The sequence below is a fragment of the Pinus tabuliformis genome, chromosome J, assembly GCF_031772625.1.
Source record: "Pinus tabuliformis cultivar Carrire ecotype Pingquan chromosome J, CPIR1, whole genome shotgun sequence".
NCBI lineage: Eukaryota > Viridiplantae > Streptophyta > Pinopsida > Pinales > Pinaceae > Pinus > Pinus tabuliformis.
In genome coordinates, this window is record NC_142295.1 from 1,259,206,345 (window position 1) to 1,259,223,869 (window position 17,525).

A 17,525-nucleotide genomic window follows, 5' to 3' on the forward strand; every position below is an offset into this window, starting at 1 on the left:
AAAGAAAAGAATACTCCTCTTTTTGATAATCGATTACACTGTTACTCTTGTATTTGATTTGAATTAATAGTATTTCAAGTGTTGAAAGCAATTTTCAATTCAAAATTGCAAAGTGTTGTTCTTGTCTTCCTTTCATCTTTTGAAGAGAAAATTGTTAGTACTGTCGCTTTGAGAGAAAAGATAGTTCAAATTTGTACTCAACATTCTTTTTGTCACTCACACATTAAGAAAGCGGAAAACAAATATATGCATGTGCATTTTCATTTAGACTGCTTGTTCTTTGATTTAGGACAATGCATCTAGTGTGTGCTCTCTGCTCTATGTTGAAAGAATTTCACTCCTCTTTCCTTAGTAGCTAGAATTTTCATTGCAAAAAGAAGAGTAAATGACTGTTTATCATCTTAGGTTGCATATTTAGGAGTTGTATATCTACATCACGCAGTGAACCTTAAAGGCAAACTTCTTAAGAAAGATCAACTGTAAAATAAATTCAATGAACATAAAAACGTTTTGGAACCTAACGCACAACATCTAGAAGTCTAGGCTAGAGACGTATTCCGATGTCGTAAAACCTGATAACTGTCACTTTCATCGTAGGTTGGGTGATTCCTCCTCTTTGAGACGACAAGTGCCAGTACGGACTTGTGCTCCCACGTACCGTCAAGTATATATTGGGAGACCACAATAGGCTATATCCTTTATCCTTAGGAAGCTGTGTCTTCCGCCCTATCGATCGCAATGCACTGAACACAGCATTCGGGAAGATTGACTTCCGTACAGTAAAAAGTATTCTGCAGTTTTTCGATTGGTTTGGTAATCCTTCTGTCTATATTTCCAGAGTAGTCTCTTTCATTCCTTTTCAGACTCCTTAAAGGAGAAGGTCCATCTGAGCACTTGTCACTTTAGGCTCATTAAAAATCAAAGGCGACTAGAGTCATCTTTAGCTTTTTCTCGACTCTTAAAAATTGAAAAAGCAAGTTGTTTCAAAGCATCATAAAATTTATTTTAATCGGAATAATGTCATTGTTCCCTCATTGATCTTAGGTTGAGAAAATGGAATCCACCAATCAAGGATTTCCCCTTGGGGGAAATCCTAGTCCTTTCTCCTCTTGGGGAGATGTTGGTGCACCTCATATGGCCACATTGTCCCTTCCAGGACTGACAATTGGCCTGCCAGTATGGCTCTTCTCGACCTCTGTCGTTCAAAGCACCGTGATTCCTAAGCAATCAAATCAACAACTAGATGATACTATAATTACCCCCCAACCTTCTACTTCGTTTATTTCTCCCTCTCCTTCTTCCTCTTCGCTTGGTAAAGCTGGTAAAACTAAAAACCAAGTAACTGAGAAGAAGAAGAAAGGGAAGGGGAAGAAGAAGAAAGGGAAGGGGAAGAAGAAGAAAGGGAAGGGGAAGAAGAAGAAGGAGCCAACGACGAAAGGGGGCAACCAAGCATCATCTAGCGAAAATCCACGCACTACACCGTCCAAACCTAAATCTCCATGTGTCATTTGCAAAGGGGACCACTATCATCGAGATTGTCCTTACATCCCATGGATCTTAAGGGACTGGTCTCCCCGTGTAGTGGTTCCAGCTAGCGTACTAGACTGGACTCTATATTTAATATCGACCGAGGTGCGTAAGCTTAGAGGCGTGGTCTAAAATATATAGACAGAAAGAATCTCTGGCCAAGTGATTAGGATGTAGGATACAATGCTTCTTTACGGAAGACCGGAATATGTAGCCTATCATTCACACACCTAGATTACCCTACTGATATGCTTGATTACAGTGCTTGTTATGAGATGCATCTATCAAATCAAACCATGAACCTAAGTACTGTGTATGACTGTAACAATGATTTTAACCTCCTTACATAGATATCACCCAGAAAACCCTTGTTTGGTAAACACACACAGCATGCAAAGATATTTACACTATCAAACTATATAAAGAGAGCATAAATGAACTGTGAAGCAAAACAGAGTTTACGATAATGTCTCTATAAGTCACACAGGGATCGAATCCCTTACAAGACTCCCTTCCAGATCCTAGTGCTGACCATTCAACATAACCATAAACCATTCATAAGCGCACACCATAGACATGCAATGAAAATCAAAGGCTATTGAAATAAAAAACTATGTAACTGCTATGCAAACCATGAACTGTGTAAATCGAAAGCTATGTAATCGCACTGTGATGCAAACCATATGCTATATAAATCGAATCCAATATAAATGCTGTGCGAACATGTGATAACTGAAATGTAACAAAACAAATGAACAGTATACCAATCGAAGAACGCAGGGCCCGTCCGCGCCTAAGGGTATACTGGCTATAACTGATCAGCTATCAAATCAACGCAAGAAGTATACACACGTCGTGACTGTGAATAGGTCTATGTATTAACTTAAAAATCTGTTCTGAGAAAAATGATTCAACAATTCAACAACTAAATTCTAAACATAACCCTGACTGTATTTACATATGCGTACGCACAGCCATGTCATCGATACAATGAATGTACATTCGGCTGTTGCCGCTTTTATCACATAAGCCTTTTTAAAATGTTTCCATGCTGAGTGTTTCAAAAAGAAAAAAAAGACTAAAATGAAAATGGAACGATGCTGTTTCTGCTTTTGTCTGTCAGAGTGCCCTGCTTTGACTTGAGTTGACCGCATACATAGGAGGTTCGATTTGGCTGGGAGATAGGAGTTTGTCCATGCTTGGACATTCTGCTTTTCGCCCATGCCTTTCGTTCTAGCTCATCTGCTGCGCCACATGTCAAACGATAAGCTCATTACAGGATGTAGGTACTTCCTGTAACTATGTCATCAAAAACTTCCAATTCTTGAACATAAAACCCCCTAAATTAATTTCTATGCAATTTAATAACTATAAAACGATTAATAATCAATATTCAAGGATTTTGAGGGATATATGATGAAAATGTATGGATAAATGATATGTTTTTGGGAAGGAAAAAGGGTCTTGGGATGATACCAACATCTCTCCCCGACTTAAGGACTTAGCATGTCCTCATGCTACCCCAGAAGTACTCCCCTTGAACTCTGTCCCTGCATGGATCTCTGCTGCCTTGAGCAAGGTATCTACATTCTTCTGCACCTGGTGATCTTTCTGTCCCTTGAGCTCCTGCTTTAACTTTTTATATTTTTCTTTAAGAGCCTTCTTCTGATTGTACCACTTAGTGGCCCAGTTGGAAATCTCAGTTTGCTCAGTCTCCAACTCACTGATTCTTTCCTTTAGCTTTTCATTTGTTTTCTGTGTTTCTTTGCTTTGTGCCCTGAGCATCTCATTTTCCCTTTTAATAACTTTTTCCAACATGTTAGCTTCCATGAGCTCTTCCTTCAATTCTTCAATTTGTTTTTCTAATTTCTTCTGTCTTTTGGTGGGAGGTGGTGAACATTTTTCTTGTTTGTTATGGCTCTCTACCTCCATGTCAACTTCTGGTGCTGGTAGTGAATGGTCACCACTCCCAACATCCATTTGTGCAGGTGCATAAGATTCAAACTGGTCTTCTTGCAGCTGAGTTTTTGGTGTCCTCCTTGTTCTTCGTGAGTAGGTGGTAAAAATTTTGTCTTTCTCAGCCCTCTTGGCATCCTCTTTTTGCATGTTCCTGGTCCTTATGCTGCCCACAGGTAGAGGTGCTCTGCTGGCTTTGGACACTGGAATTTCCTCATCAATGTCCTTCATAAACCCTGAATCTTCTTGCACTTCCTCTTTTTCCTCCTCATCTCTGATTTGATTGACAGCTAAGAATTCTTTCCATGGCTTCCCTCGCTTCTGAAACTCATGTTCAATGAGGATTTTAATTAGGCCAAAATGGTACAGGCTTTTGTCTTCATTCCCTTTTTGCTTCTGGATAGTTTTGGCCATCTTTGTTAAACTTTGCAGCAGAAAATATGGCACACTGATTACACATTGTTTCTTCAAATGGAGGAGTAGCTTGATGTGGTATAGATAAACAATACTATACCTACCTTCACAGGTTATGAACTTTTGAATAATGTAAAGCATTTCATCCCAAGGTTGAACTAACCATCTTCTTGGAACACCCTTCTTCCAGTTTACTGAGGAAACTCTAGATCTGGACATGAACTGTGTCCATGATTTCTCCTTAAATTGTTTGGTTTTAAAGTACTTCTCTCCCTCAGGACTGAGTCCAATTGCCTGAGCTATAGTATCCTCTGAGATTCTGAAGGAGAAGGTGCCTATTAGGGCCTTTTCTCCATTAAAGGTGAAGGCAAATTGCTTGGTGATTTCCTCATTACTCCCATGGAATTTTTCCAGAAAAGGTAACCACTGTGCTTCTCTAAGAATCTCAATGCAATCTTTATGGTATTGTAAGCTGTCAAATATACTGGGTTCGACCCTATTAGTCATGGTGATGGCAGAGGGTTGTGCCTCTAACCCTTCTCTGTCTATACCCTTTAAAATGTAAGAACATAAATGTCGAGTTGGTTACCTGGTATATATCGCTTCCTTCAGTCTTCAATATGGTGCTTTGGCCGGTCGATATGACTGCGATGGGAGTTAGAAATAAAATGGTGATGCTTTCCCTTTTCGGCGTTCACTGGTTTCACTGTGTAAACCGACCCCAAACGGTGATACTCTCCTCGGCGCTCCTTGCTTCAGAGTTTCACTTTGTAACTCCACCCAAATGATAATAATCTCCTCGCGCTCCTTGCTTTTGATTCTCACCTTGGAGGTTATGGGAATCATTCATCGTTATGGAAGTGAAATAACCCTGTACTCACTTTACAATGTAATCATTCATTTAAAAACAGAGTGCTGTACGCTTGCATGCATGTTATCACAAGAACGCTGAGAGCGTACCCATAGTGCTGGGCTATAATGCTGGGTGGCGAAGTTATGATTCGGCTGTGTGTGGAGTCAAATATATATAGGCCGCTTGGTATGATTTAACTGTATGGAGTGAAATATATATATAGGCCGCTTCCACATCTATCTCATCCTTTCTATTTAAAAATACACAGCTCACCACGTGCCCTCTTCAATTAGCATTCGGTCACATAGAGAATGTTGGTATGCCTGTAGGGTATATGACAAGGTAGATGTGTTGGTAATGGATATGGATAGGTTAATGTAGGGGAATGATGAGAATTGGTGGGATAAGGGTGATGGATTGATGTATATGGGTGTCCTTGAAATCAATTACAACAGCTTATAGTCACCAAAGTTACATTAAAAACCAATCTAGGAAATTAAATGCTTAAGAACAGAAATACATTACTCCTTTGTTGATCATTTGACATGCTGAGTTGCTAATTCTTTTTGACTGTTCTTTTTGATAGGTCCTATGAGGGAGGTTGAATGCACAAGTCTTTTGAGAAATTTTTTTGAAGATGTAACAGGTCCCTTTGAAAAAAAAAATTGAATGTACAGGTCCCTTAGAAAACTGAATGTAACAGGTCCTTTGAGAAAACTGAAGATGTTCATGCAGCTCTTTGTATTGTTACAGGTTCACTGAGCTTGCCATTTGCTGAAGTGTTGGTACCCAAATCCTTGTAAAAGCTTGGTGAAAGTCTGTTGAAGTAGCCTTTGGTGTCACAACTTTGTTTTAACAGGTCCCAACTGAATGTTTTAAACAGGTCCCATTACTGCTGATTGGAATGTCTTTAACAGGTGTCAATTGCTGAAACAGTTCCCTTTTGAAAATCTTAAACAGGTCCCATGGCTGCTGGTGTTGGACTACTAGTGTTGGTAGCATAGATGTCTGAACAGAACAGGTCCCCCTGCAAAATATTTATAACCAGGTCCCTCTGAAATAAAATCATGACAGAACAGCTTATTTGTTAAAGTCTGGAATTACTACTGGTAAAAAGCTGCTGTTGGAAATTTACAGTGAAATATAGAATAAGAAATCTGAAGTATTTACAAGGGAGAGATAAAAGTAAAAGAACAGATGCCTCTCTCCCCGACTTAAAGGTTGACTTGTCCTCAAGTCATGAGTCAACTGAGAAATGAAACAATGAACAAAAGAAAGAGAATTCATACCCGCCAATAAATTGGTTTTCAGGAAGGAATTCGCGGTTAGATTGTGCCAGATACTGGTTTTCACATCTAACCCATTATTATTTTTTTTAGTTTTTGTTTTATTTATTTATTTTTTATTATTATTATTTTTTTTATTTTTTTTTTTTTTTATTTTTTGATTTTGAAATTGAAAGGAAATGAAATTAAGGCAGTGATACTGCAGCTGAGGGCAGCAGTATCTCAACCTCTTCTTGCTGAGATAGTGTATGGAGAAAATCTTGCTTGTTGATGGGCTTGTTGTACAGCTTCAGGCGATGACCGTTGACTGTGAAGGAATGACCTTCGCCATCAATAGTTTGGAGTTTTACTGAACCATTGTCATAAGCCTGAACAATTTCATAGGGGCCCATCCAATGAGTGGTGAACTTAGCTTTATGATCCTTGAATTTTGAATCAAAAAGCAGAGCCCAGTCACCTTCCTTGAAGTGCTTCTTCTTAATGTGTGAATCATGCCATTGCTTCCTGTGCTGTTGCATGAGGGTGGTGGTTTGTTCTGCTTGCTGCCTCATCTCATCCAGCTGGTTCAACTGCTGGATTCTCTCTTTTTGTGCTTGATCCAAATCAATTAGTAAATCTGCAGCTAATTTAAAAGTGTGAATTTGGAATTCAATAGGAAGCATGACATCCTTACCATACACCAATTGGTATGGTGTAAATCCGGTGGTATCTTTCCAAGTAATCCGGTAAGCCCAGAGTGCCTCTTTGAGCTTTTCTTCCCAGTTTTTCCGGTTCATTGCAACAGTTTTGGTAATGATCCCCTCCAAAGTCTTGTTGGTTGATTCCACCTGCCCATTGGCCTGTGGATGGTAGGGGGTACTTTTCCTATGCTTTATTTGGTACTTGTCTGTGATGTCCTTCATGATCTTTGAGGTGAATTGAGTGCCTTGATCAGTGACAATTTCTCTTGGCACTCCATACCTCACAAAGATCTCCTCAAAAAGGAAATTGACTACTGTGTGTTCGGTTGCTCTTACCAGTGCTTTTGCTTCTGCCCACTTGGTGACGTAATCAGTACATACTAGGATGTACTTCTTACCATTAGAGGCTGGGTTGATAGGTCCTATGAAGTCCAGATCCCACTTATCAAATGGTTCCAAGTGAACTTGGGGCTGAAGGGGCATCTGATCGGTAACTATTGGTCTGCCCATTCTTTGGCAGCTGTCACAACTCTTTACATACTTCTTGGCATCCTTGAAAATGGATGGCCAGTAGTATCCAAGAGTAAGAACTTTGAAGGTTGTCCGCTTCGCTGCAAAATGGCCACCACATGGTTCATCATGGCAAGATTTTAAAATGTCAATTACCTCATCATTTCGGACACATCTCCTAATGATCATATCAAACCCAGTGTAAAAGAGATCGCCATTAAGCCATGAATATCTAGCACTTTGTTTGATCAATCTTTTCCTTTCCTTTGCAGTGAAATGTGGAGGTGTTCTACCTGTAGACAAGTAATTAACTAAATCAGCAAACCAAGGAGTTACTATGGAAATTGCAAATAAGTGCTCATCCGGAAAAGAATCCTCAACAGGAACAATCTCACCTGGATTTTGCAGTCTAGACAGAAAATCTGCCACCTGGTTTTCTTTGCCTGGTCTATCTAACACTGTGATGTTAAATTCCTGTAACAATAGTAACCATCTAGTAACTCTGCCACTAGTTATTGGTTTATTCATGAGATGTCGAATGGCAGAATGATCAGTATGTACAAAGACTTCATAACCAGTTATGTAATGGCGGAATTTATTCACAGCATAAATGATGGCAAGTGTTTCCTTTTCTGTAACTGTATAGTTTAGCTCGGCAGGTGTGAGATTTTTACTAATGAAATAAATTGCATATGTACAAGATTATTCTTTTTGGCCTAAGGATGCACCTATGGCAGTGTCAGATGCATCGGTAAAAATATGAAATGGTAAACTCCAATTAGGCCCTCTCAGGACTGGTGCAGTAGATAGTTTCTTTTTGAGTTGTTCAAATGCATGTTGGCAGTTCTCAGTCCAATTGAAAAGTACATCTTTGGCTAAAAGTTTAAACAAAGGTAAGGCTATCTTGCTAAAATGCTCAATGAATCTGCGGTAATAACTAGCATAGCCAAGAAAACTTCTTACCTCTCTCTGATTCTATGGAATAGGCAAATCGACAATAATCTGGATCTTGGCTGGGTCAACCTGGATGCCTTGAAAAGAGATATAATGGCCCAACACTATCCCTTCATTTAACATCATGAAGCACTTTTCGTTGCTGAGGGACAGGTTAGCTTCAATACACCTTTTCAAAACTCTCTCTAGATTTTCTAATGCATGTTCAAAAGAATTGCCATATACTGAAAAATCATCCATATACACTTCAACACAATCATGAATCAAATCAGCAAAAATGGCTAACACAGCTCGCTGAAATGTAGCTGGAGCGTTACAAAGTCCAAATGGAAAAACATTGTAGGCATAGGTGCCCCAAGGACAGGTAAAGGTGGTTTTGTCCTGGTCTTCAGAGGCAATCCGGATCTGGTTGTAGCCACTGAAACCGTCAAGAAAGGAAAATGATGATTTGCCGGCTAGGGTGTCTAACACTTGATCAATGAATGGCAGTGGGAAGTAGTCTTTGAGCGTTGCTTTGTTCAGCTGTCTGTAATCAACACAGATGTGCCACTTGCCATTTTTCTTGGGCACAATAACCAATGGGGATACCCACTGACTGTCAGAAATAGGATATATAAAGTTAACTCTCAAAAGTTTTTGCAACTCCTCTCTGACAATGTCTTGGAGCATGGGGTTCATTCTTCTTTGCGGTTGCCTCACCGGTTTAATGGTGCTATCTGTGTAGATGTGGTGAGTGCATGTGTCGGGGTGAATCCCATGCATGTCAGTGTAATCCCAAGCGAAGGCTTTTTGGTACTTCGTCAAGAGTCTAATCAATTTCTCTTGTTGAGATGAGTCTAGGTGGTTGCCTATGTTCAATGTTTTCCCTGGACTGATCTCTATGACTTGACTCTGTGTATTGGTGATGGATTGAACTGGAAAGATGTCATGAAATGTAGATTGCAAGGAGTGGATAGTGCATGTTTCTTGAAAGTTTTGAGCCAGAAGTACATCTGCAGCATTATATTGTTCATTTCTCAATTTTTCAGATACATCAGGTTGAGAAAGAAATAGTTCTACCAAATCATTATTGTCTTCGTGGAAATCATAGATCTGGTCAATGCTAAAAACAGATTGTACTTCCTCTTTGTCATTAAATTTATCATCAAGCCACAAGTTATGTGTTACTGCAGGTGATTGTGCCGATGGATAGAGGGTGAGTTGTTTCCTTTCGGTCCCTCTAGAGATAATCATGTTACCTGATCGGCATCCAATAAATGCATCAGCAGTCGCTAACCATGGTCTGCCTAGAATGATAGGATGTCCTCCTAGATTGGATTTTGGTTGAAGGACTAGGAAATCCACTGGATACTCCCAAGAGTCCAGTGAGACAATGATATCTTCCAAAATCCCCTCAGGAATGACTTTGGACCTATCAGCGAGTTCGAGAACAATCGCGGTATGTTGCAAATTCATAAGCTGGAGTGTTCTCATGGTTTCAAGGGTCATGACATTGATTGCGGCTCCTAGATCTATCAAAGTGTTTGGAATCCGTATGTTGTTAATGATGGTGGTCACTTTTGGAATGCCCGGATCAACATACTTCTCCATGGAGATGGTATTGGTCATAAGGCCTGCCAAATTTCCTAAAACATGAATGGTCTGAGGATCAATCCTCTTTCTAGGAGGTTTCTTGAGACACATGTCTTTGATGGCTTTGGTGTAGATAGGAATGTCCTTTATAGCTTGCAGCAAAGGGATTTTTATGTAGACATTTTTAAGTTCATCCAAGACATCAAATTGTGGTGGAGGTAGTGGTGGTTTTACTTGGACCAAACGGTCTGGAAAAGGTGGTTGCAGTGATTGCATCTGTTTGTCCTTGGTTTCACTGCTTGGTTTTGTTTGAGTTGTCATTTCATTTTCTTTTTCTAAGTTTTCTTCTTGCTGATCTGTTAGTGGAGAATCCTTTTGGAGCACCCTACCAGACCTTAGATTAATGTTTTGCAAAGGCAGTGTGGAGTAGGAGGTTCCTTCCTCTACATTATAAGCTGGCCTCTCTGCTCTATTGTTCGGATTTGGGATAGTTTGAGCAGGTATTTGTGTGGGTCTAGGAGGTTGTGGGTTAGTTGGAAATTGAAGTTGTGGTACATTTATTTGTGGAGGAGTAGGCAGGGTCTGTTGAGAGGGTTGGGGCTGATAAACAACTTGTTGAGGGTGCTGCTGATATGTTGGAGACTGTGATGGATATGGCTGTTGGTACTGCTGATATGGCTGTGAATAAGGTGGGTATGATTGCGGATATGGATGGTAGGATTGGGAATACTGTTGAGACGGTCTCCATTGATTTTGTTGTTGGTTTCCATGCTGCCATGGCATAGGTATATTCCATGAGTTCTGTGCATACATCTGATCATTCATAGGAAATTGCATATTTTGATTAGGAAACATACCTTGGGGTGCTTGCCTTGGCTGCCATGGTCGCTTTGCACCCATGTAGTACACGTTCTCCATCTCTGTGTTGGCTGCCATGTTACAGTTCTGCAAAATTTTAACTTTAGGACAGTTAAACATATCATGATGCTCAGTACAGAAAGCACATACTTGGATATTCTCTAGAGGGCAGTCTTTTAATGCATGTTTCTTGCGACACTTGGGGCAGAAAATAGCCATGATATTGTCTTCTTCCTCCTGTTTCTTTTTGGCTTTTAAGGTATCAATTTGGTTTCCTAGAGTGCTCAACAAATCTATTTTGAACTCTTCTAAAAGATTACCAATTTCAGCCCGGGTGACACTAGCAGAGGCATTTTTTGTGACCCTAGATGACAAGGTTCTCTTTCCCATTTTGGCTTTACTTCTTGAATATTTTTCACACAGTTCAGCTATTTCTTCAAAGGGTAAGGCAGAGATGTCACCTTTGCCCATTAAGTTGAGATCATCCATGTATTCTTCCCGGATACCTTTCAAGAATATTGTGCGGACTAGGTCAGGAGGCATTGTTCGGTGTTTAGATTTTTGCAAGTTATAGACAAATCGTTCTAGATATTCTTCTAAGGTTTCATCCTCCTGCTGACTCATTCTAAAGATGTCATCTTTAGAGTCTTTGGATCTGCAATAAGGCTGATATTTCCTCAGAAATATCCTCCTCATGCCATCCCAATCTACTATGGCATGCTCACCTAGCCCCATAAACCATTTCAAGGCTGCTGCCTTTAATGTGGCTGGAAACAATCTGAGTCTATGAGCGTCATCCGTATAGCCATAAGTTCGACATACAATGTCAAACTCGAATAGGAATGAGTCTGGATCCTCTGAAGCCATACCATAGAAATTGGGTAGCACGGATGGGGGTATATTTTTCATTTTGATCTCCTCATCCTCCTGTGGTTCTTGTATAGGGAATTTAAAAGTTGATTCCTCCTCCTCTTGATGGGGAACTGATCCAGATCCCTCCTCAGCCATTCTAATTGGTCTCTTGGTGTCTCTTGGTGGAAAAGAGAGAAAGGAAGATTGCTTGGTAATGGTACTACTTTTCCCTTGTGTAGAAGATTTAGCAAAGTGTTGCTGCTGTGATTTATATGCAAATAGAGTTTCCCTCTCAGCAAGAGTAATGTGCTATCCTGAATAAAAATTTTCTGCCAATGTTTGAATATCCTCCTCAGATGGTGTTGTATTCCTTGGAGAGTCTGCTCCTGATGATGATGGGTTAGTTTTGAGATGGTGGGGGGTTCTTACAAATCTCCCTTGATTGTCCCTAAGTCTAGGCATAAATGAGCATGATTTCTAACTTTGTTTTTGTTTGTTTTTGTGTATTGAAATTTTTTTCTTTTTGTTTAAATCCTTTACGTACGCCTCCCCGGCAATGACGCCAAAATGTAGCGGTTCCAGCTAGGGTACTAGACTGGACTCTATATTTAATATCGACCGAGGTGCGTAAGCTTAGAGGCGTGGTCTAAAATATATAGACATAAAGAATCTTTGGCCAAGTGATTAGGATGTAGGATACAATGCTTCTGTACGGAAGACCGGAATATGTAGCCTATCATTCACACACCTAGATTACCCTACTGATATGCTTGATTATAGTGCTTGTTATGAGATGCATCTATCAAATCAAACCATGAACCTAAGTACTGTGTATGACTGTAACAATGATTTTAACCTCCTTACAGAGATATCACCCAGAAAACCCTTGTTTGGTAAACACACACAACATGCAAAGATATTTACACTATCAAACTATATAAAGAGAGCATAAATGAACTGTGAAGCAAAACAGAGTTTATGATAATGTCTCTATAAGTCACATAGGGATCGAATCCCTTACAAGACTCCCTTCCAGATCCTAGTGCTGACCATTCAACATAACCATAAACCATTCATAAGCACACACCATAGACATGCAATGAAAATCAAAGGCTATTGAAATCAAAAACTATGTAACTGCTATGCAAACCATGAACTGTGTAAATCGAAAGCTATGTAATCGTACTGTGATGCAAACCATATGCTATATAAATCGAATCCAATATAAATGCTGTGCGAACATGTGATAACTGAAATGTAACAAAACAAATGAACAGTATACCAATCGAAGAACGCAGGGCCCGTCCGCGCCTAAGGGTATACTGGCTATAACTGATCAGCTATCAAATCAACGCAAGAAGTATACACACGTCGTGACTGTGAATAGGTCTGTGTATTAACTTAAAACTCTGTTCTGAGAAAAACGATTCAACAATTCAACAACTAAACTCTAAACATAACCCTGACTGTATTTACATATGCGTACGCACAGCCATGTCATCGATACAATGAATGTACATTCGGCTGTTGCCGCTTTTATCACATAAGCCTTTTTAAAATGTTTCCATGCTGAGTGTTTCAAAAAGAACAAAAAGACTAAAATGAAAATGGAATGATGCTGTTTCTGCTTTTGTCTGTCAGAGTGCCCTGCTTTGACTTGAGTTGACTGCATACATAGGAGGTTCGATTTGGCTGGGAGATAGGAGTTTGTCCATGCTTGGACATTCTGCTTTTCGCCCATGCCTTTCATTCTAGCTCATCTGTTGCGCCACATGTCAAACGATAAGCTCATTACAGGATGTAGGTACTTCCTGTAACTATGTCATCAAAAACTTCCAATTCTTGAACATAAAACCCCCTAAATTAATTTCTATGCAATTTAATAACTATAAAACGATTAATAATCAATATTCAAGGATTTTGAGGGATATATGATGAAAATGTATGGATAAATGATATGTTTTTGGGAAGGAAAAAGGGTCTTGGGATGATACCAACACCCCGCTTGCACAATCTGGTGTCCTCAACCTCTGACGATCATGTTGAAAGTACACCATCAACTAGTGAAAATGAAGTCACTGGACAGAAAGGAAGATATAAAATTCCTTGTAGACTGTGTGAAGGCGATCATGCCATCCACCGTTGTCCCTTCCTAAATGAAGCTAAAAGAGTCTTGGATAACCGTCCTGCTTCACCGCTATGGCTTCGTCCTGGATATAAGAAACTATTGTTGAGTCCATCACTAGTTGAAAATCTGGCTGACACACCTTTTTTGTCGGTCGAAGCACCTATCATTGAAGATAAACCCTCTGAGTCCACATCAGACCAAAGTCAACAGGTCGAGATGGCAGTTGACCCCATCTTGTCTTTAGAGGATCCACCTTCGAATGAGAACGATACTGTTCAAATTCTTCTCGTAAACACAGTCTCCGATGAACATAGGGGCAATCTACCCGTTCTTTTACCGCAAGAAGGAAGTCCGTCAGAGATGTATCTGGCCGTTTATTCGGTCCCACCTCCAAGCAACCTAGTCGTCTCCTTTGATTTGAATCTACTAGGCAGACCCCGTCTACCATCTAATGTACCATTCCGAATCATAGTGAAAACTTATAGAATGGTCATGGTTAGTACCATCATAGATGAAGGGGCTTCTGTGAGTATCCTTTCCTCAACTGCTTGGAAAGTGCTTGGTTCACCATCGCTTCTGCCTGAGATGCGAAATCTGACAGGCTTCGACAAAGGAACCAGTCGACCATTAGGGATCCTTCCAAATTTGCCTATAACTTTGAGAAGGAAAACCATTTATCTGAACGTGATGGTAGTCCAAGGACCTTTAGATTACAATCTACTCCTTGGGCGTGACTACATTTATAGCATGGGAGCTATTGTTTCCTCACTCTTTCGAGTGATGTGTTTTCTGCATGAAGGCAGAATGGTCCAGCTCGTAGACCAGCTTTCATTCCCTAGTTCACACATATCTAATAGTCAAATTCCATCCCTAACTGGTCTTTTTACACAGGGAATGCCTCATCAATCTCCAGTCCATCCACCTGATGAGGGCGAGTGATTCGGTGATTGTGACTGAAACCCAGGGGGCACGCACCCTGGTCTGCTTCGGCAGGAAAACTTTAGGTATAGGGTGGGTTTCCGCAGAGGATATATGACTAGTCTGACACACCCGTCCATTTAGGAAAATGGGATTAGACTGGAATAAGATACCTCCATCAGAAGGTATGCCTTTCCCGACAGAACAAGTGTTTTGTCTGCAAATTGAAGGGTAACCTGGAAACTCTACTTCGCTATACCTGGGGGCAAGCTCCCTAAAAAATGAACCTATCGATGAGACATACTTATTATACGACTGGCACGAGAATTTTTACACGAAGTTCAAGCACATTAAAAAATAAACCTAGCAATGAGCATATGTTCCACCAGAGTTTAAGCTCATTAAAAAATGAACCCACCTCCGGTAAATAACCATTGAAATCGCATTATTATCAGCCTTTGAGCCTTGGTCGTGTTCTTACCATCACCTCCACTCTTGTTAGCCGATCATACGCCTCCATTTGATTGTTTACCCCTTTTGAGGAACAACTGCGATGAGTGATCCTATTAGCCACCTTCTTTGCACTGCCGTGATTGAAAAAGTTCCAAACATTACCTGGAACCAACTGCTATCCGAAAACATCACTTGTTCCTCAAAAAATGAGTCTCCTTTAAGCTCTTTTCATCTGACTCGTAAAATATGAAAAGATTTCCGAGCAATTGGTCTCTCCAGCTCGTTAAAGTGATCGGAAGTGCTATCCCTCCTCTAGATTTTAATCTTTTTGGACCTGAGGGATTATTACACAAAAAGATCAAGCGTTTGTCTTTTTCGGCTCATTAAAACTATCGAAAAGTCATCCCTTTCACATTGTTTTATACTTTTTCGGACTTAAGGGATTATATTACGAAAAAGGAATATTGGAGTTTCCTTTCCGTCTCTTTTCAGACTCTATAAAATTGAAAAGAACCGAGTTATCCTTGTCGTTAAACTCGTTAAAACAATAGCGACAAACTTGTCCATGCAGACAAGAGCGAGTCTCACTATCGCTAGGCTTGTTAAAACATAGCGATGGGTTTGCCCAAAGGGCAAATTATAGAACAAGCATATGTTATCCTCCTCAGGCTTGACAAAAATAAAGAGGTACTAGTCAGAAATGACTGAGGAAAATTGGGAAAAAAACTTGAAGAAACTTTATTGGTAGCAGGTCGCTCTTGAACATGACACTTTCACTCCATCACCATGATTAAGTCAGGTTGGGTTATTTCGTTCAGCGGTCATATCACCATTGGTCCACCGTACCATCCACTTTTGAGGTTAACGCTACCAATCCATTTCAGTGTCGTCGATATGTTCAAGAGAAGTCACTCAGAGAATTCATCAACCCAACTTGTGTCTCATCCGCTGCAATACCTTCACGCTTCATTCTTTCATGACCGCCACCCTGAACCTTGTATCATCAGATCGTTTTCACCTCCACAAAATCATTTGCTCCATTTCGTGTTGTAGATGTGGGATTCATTAATGCCCTCCTACGACGGGTCACTTCTTGTCGACATCAGCTCATTATCCAAGAAGTCGACCTAGGAACAACCCTTTCAATACTTTGAAGCTTGCATGCCTCAATGGCAAGTTTTTCACTTCCGGCGACAGGTTTACATTAATGGCCTTCGACCGAAATATTTTGCGTGGTGTTCGACATCGACTCATGTATTCACACCATGTGAATTATACTATAGTACCTTGAGGGTCATCATCATCATTGGTGATTCCTCTCGCGCCTGTTAACAGCTTACATCATTGGCTGGTAATCAGGCGATGTCTTTCCATGTTCGACACCAGAACATCTTTTCGCATGGATCGACTTGTACTTTGGGTGAGATTGAACGAGTTTTGAAGACCCCAGATCTAGTTTCATCCATTCGGGCTGCAATATATTCAGGAAAATAAAGACATCAAATGTACATCATTGTTGCACAGATAATCATCCAAACCAAAGGATGTTGGCTCTACCAGAATCATCAGTTTGCTACACAGACAGTTGTCTGTCCTATGTACATGAAAATGAATTTATAAAGCTGAGCATGGGAATGCCCACCTCAGCTAGATCATGAAAATATTATGAAGATAATGTATTGTATTGTATCTTATTATAGGTCATCTTCCAGTTCGAAAATCCTTGGATCCTCATGATAGAGCATTTCACCCGACATCAAAAATATTTACGACCTCATGCTTAAGGGGGCAACTGTTATAGACATATTTGGGCACTGCAACCCCAATCACATATGTCGATAAACCAAGGGCTTCTAAGTCCCTAAAAGTTTTGTTTCATACCCTAAAGGAGCAAGGTTAGCTGATTACATCATCTCCCAGAAGTTTTCCATGAAAAACTACTCAGAACTGGTCAAAACTGAACCATACAGACTGCTTAGTGCTAAGGGTGCGATGCATCTCACCTGCCACATGCAAAAAGTGTGATGCATACTGGAAATCCCTTCTGTAGGGTGCGATGAGCGAGAGCAGACAAATGGTAGAAGCAGTTTGCTAGGTGGAGACCCTAAGAATATTCTAGAAGCTGCTCATTTGACACTTGCCTCTCTGAATTCGCCCAGGGATGAGTAAGAGATCATGAAATCTCCAAGTGGAACCAAGAACTATCAGAGAGATGACACTAATCAAAATCCCAGAAGCTGAATCACCCCCCTATAAACATCTATATATGGATCCCTCATCCCAGAGATCCAGGGGCTGGAATTTTGTAATTTGCAAGGAAGTGCTGTTGGTTTCTCTTTGAAGACATTGTTGGGTGATCTTGCTTTGTATGAGGTGAAGAGGGCTTTCATGCTGGGAGGATGGCACTGGGTCAGACCAATGGGTTGTAATCCTCTCTTCTACTACTTCTATCAATAAAGCTATTTGAGTTTTCCTCCATATTCTTGTATATCTCTGAATCTTGTATTGATATATGCATTTGTATGGTTAATATACATCTGATCCTATATTGTTTATGGTTATAG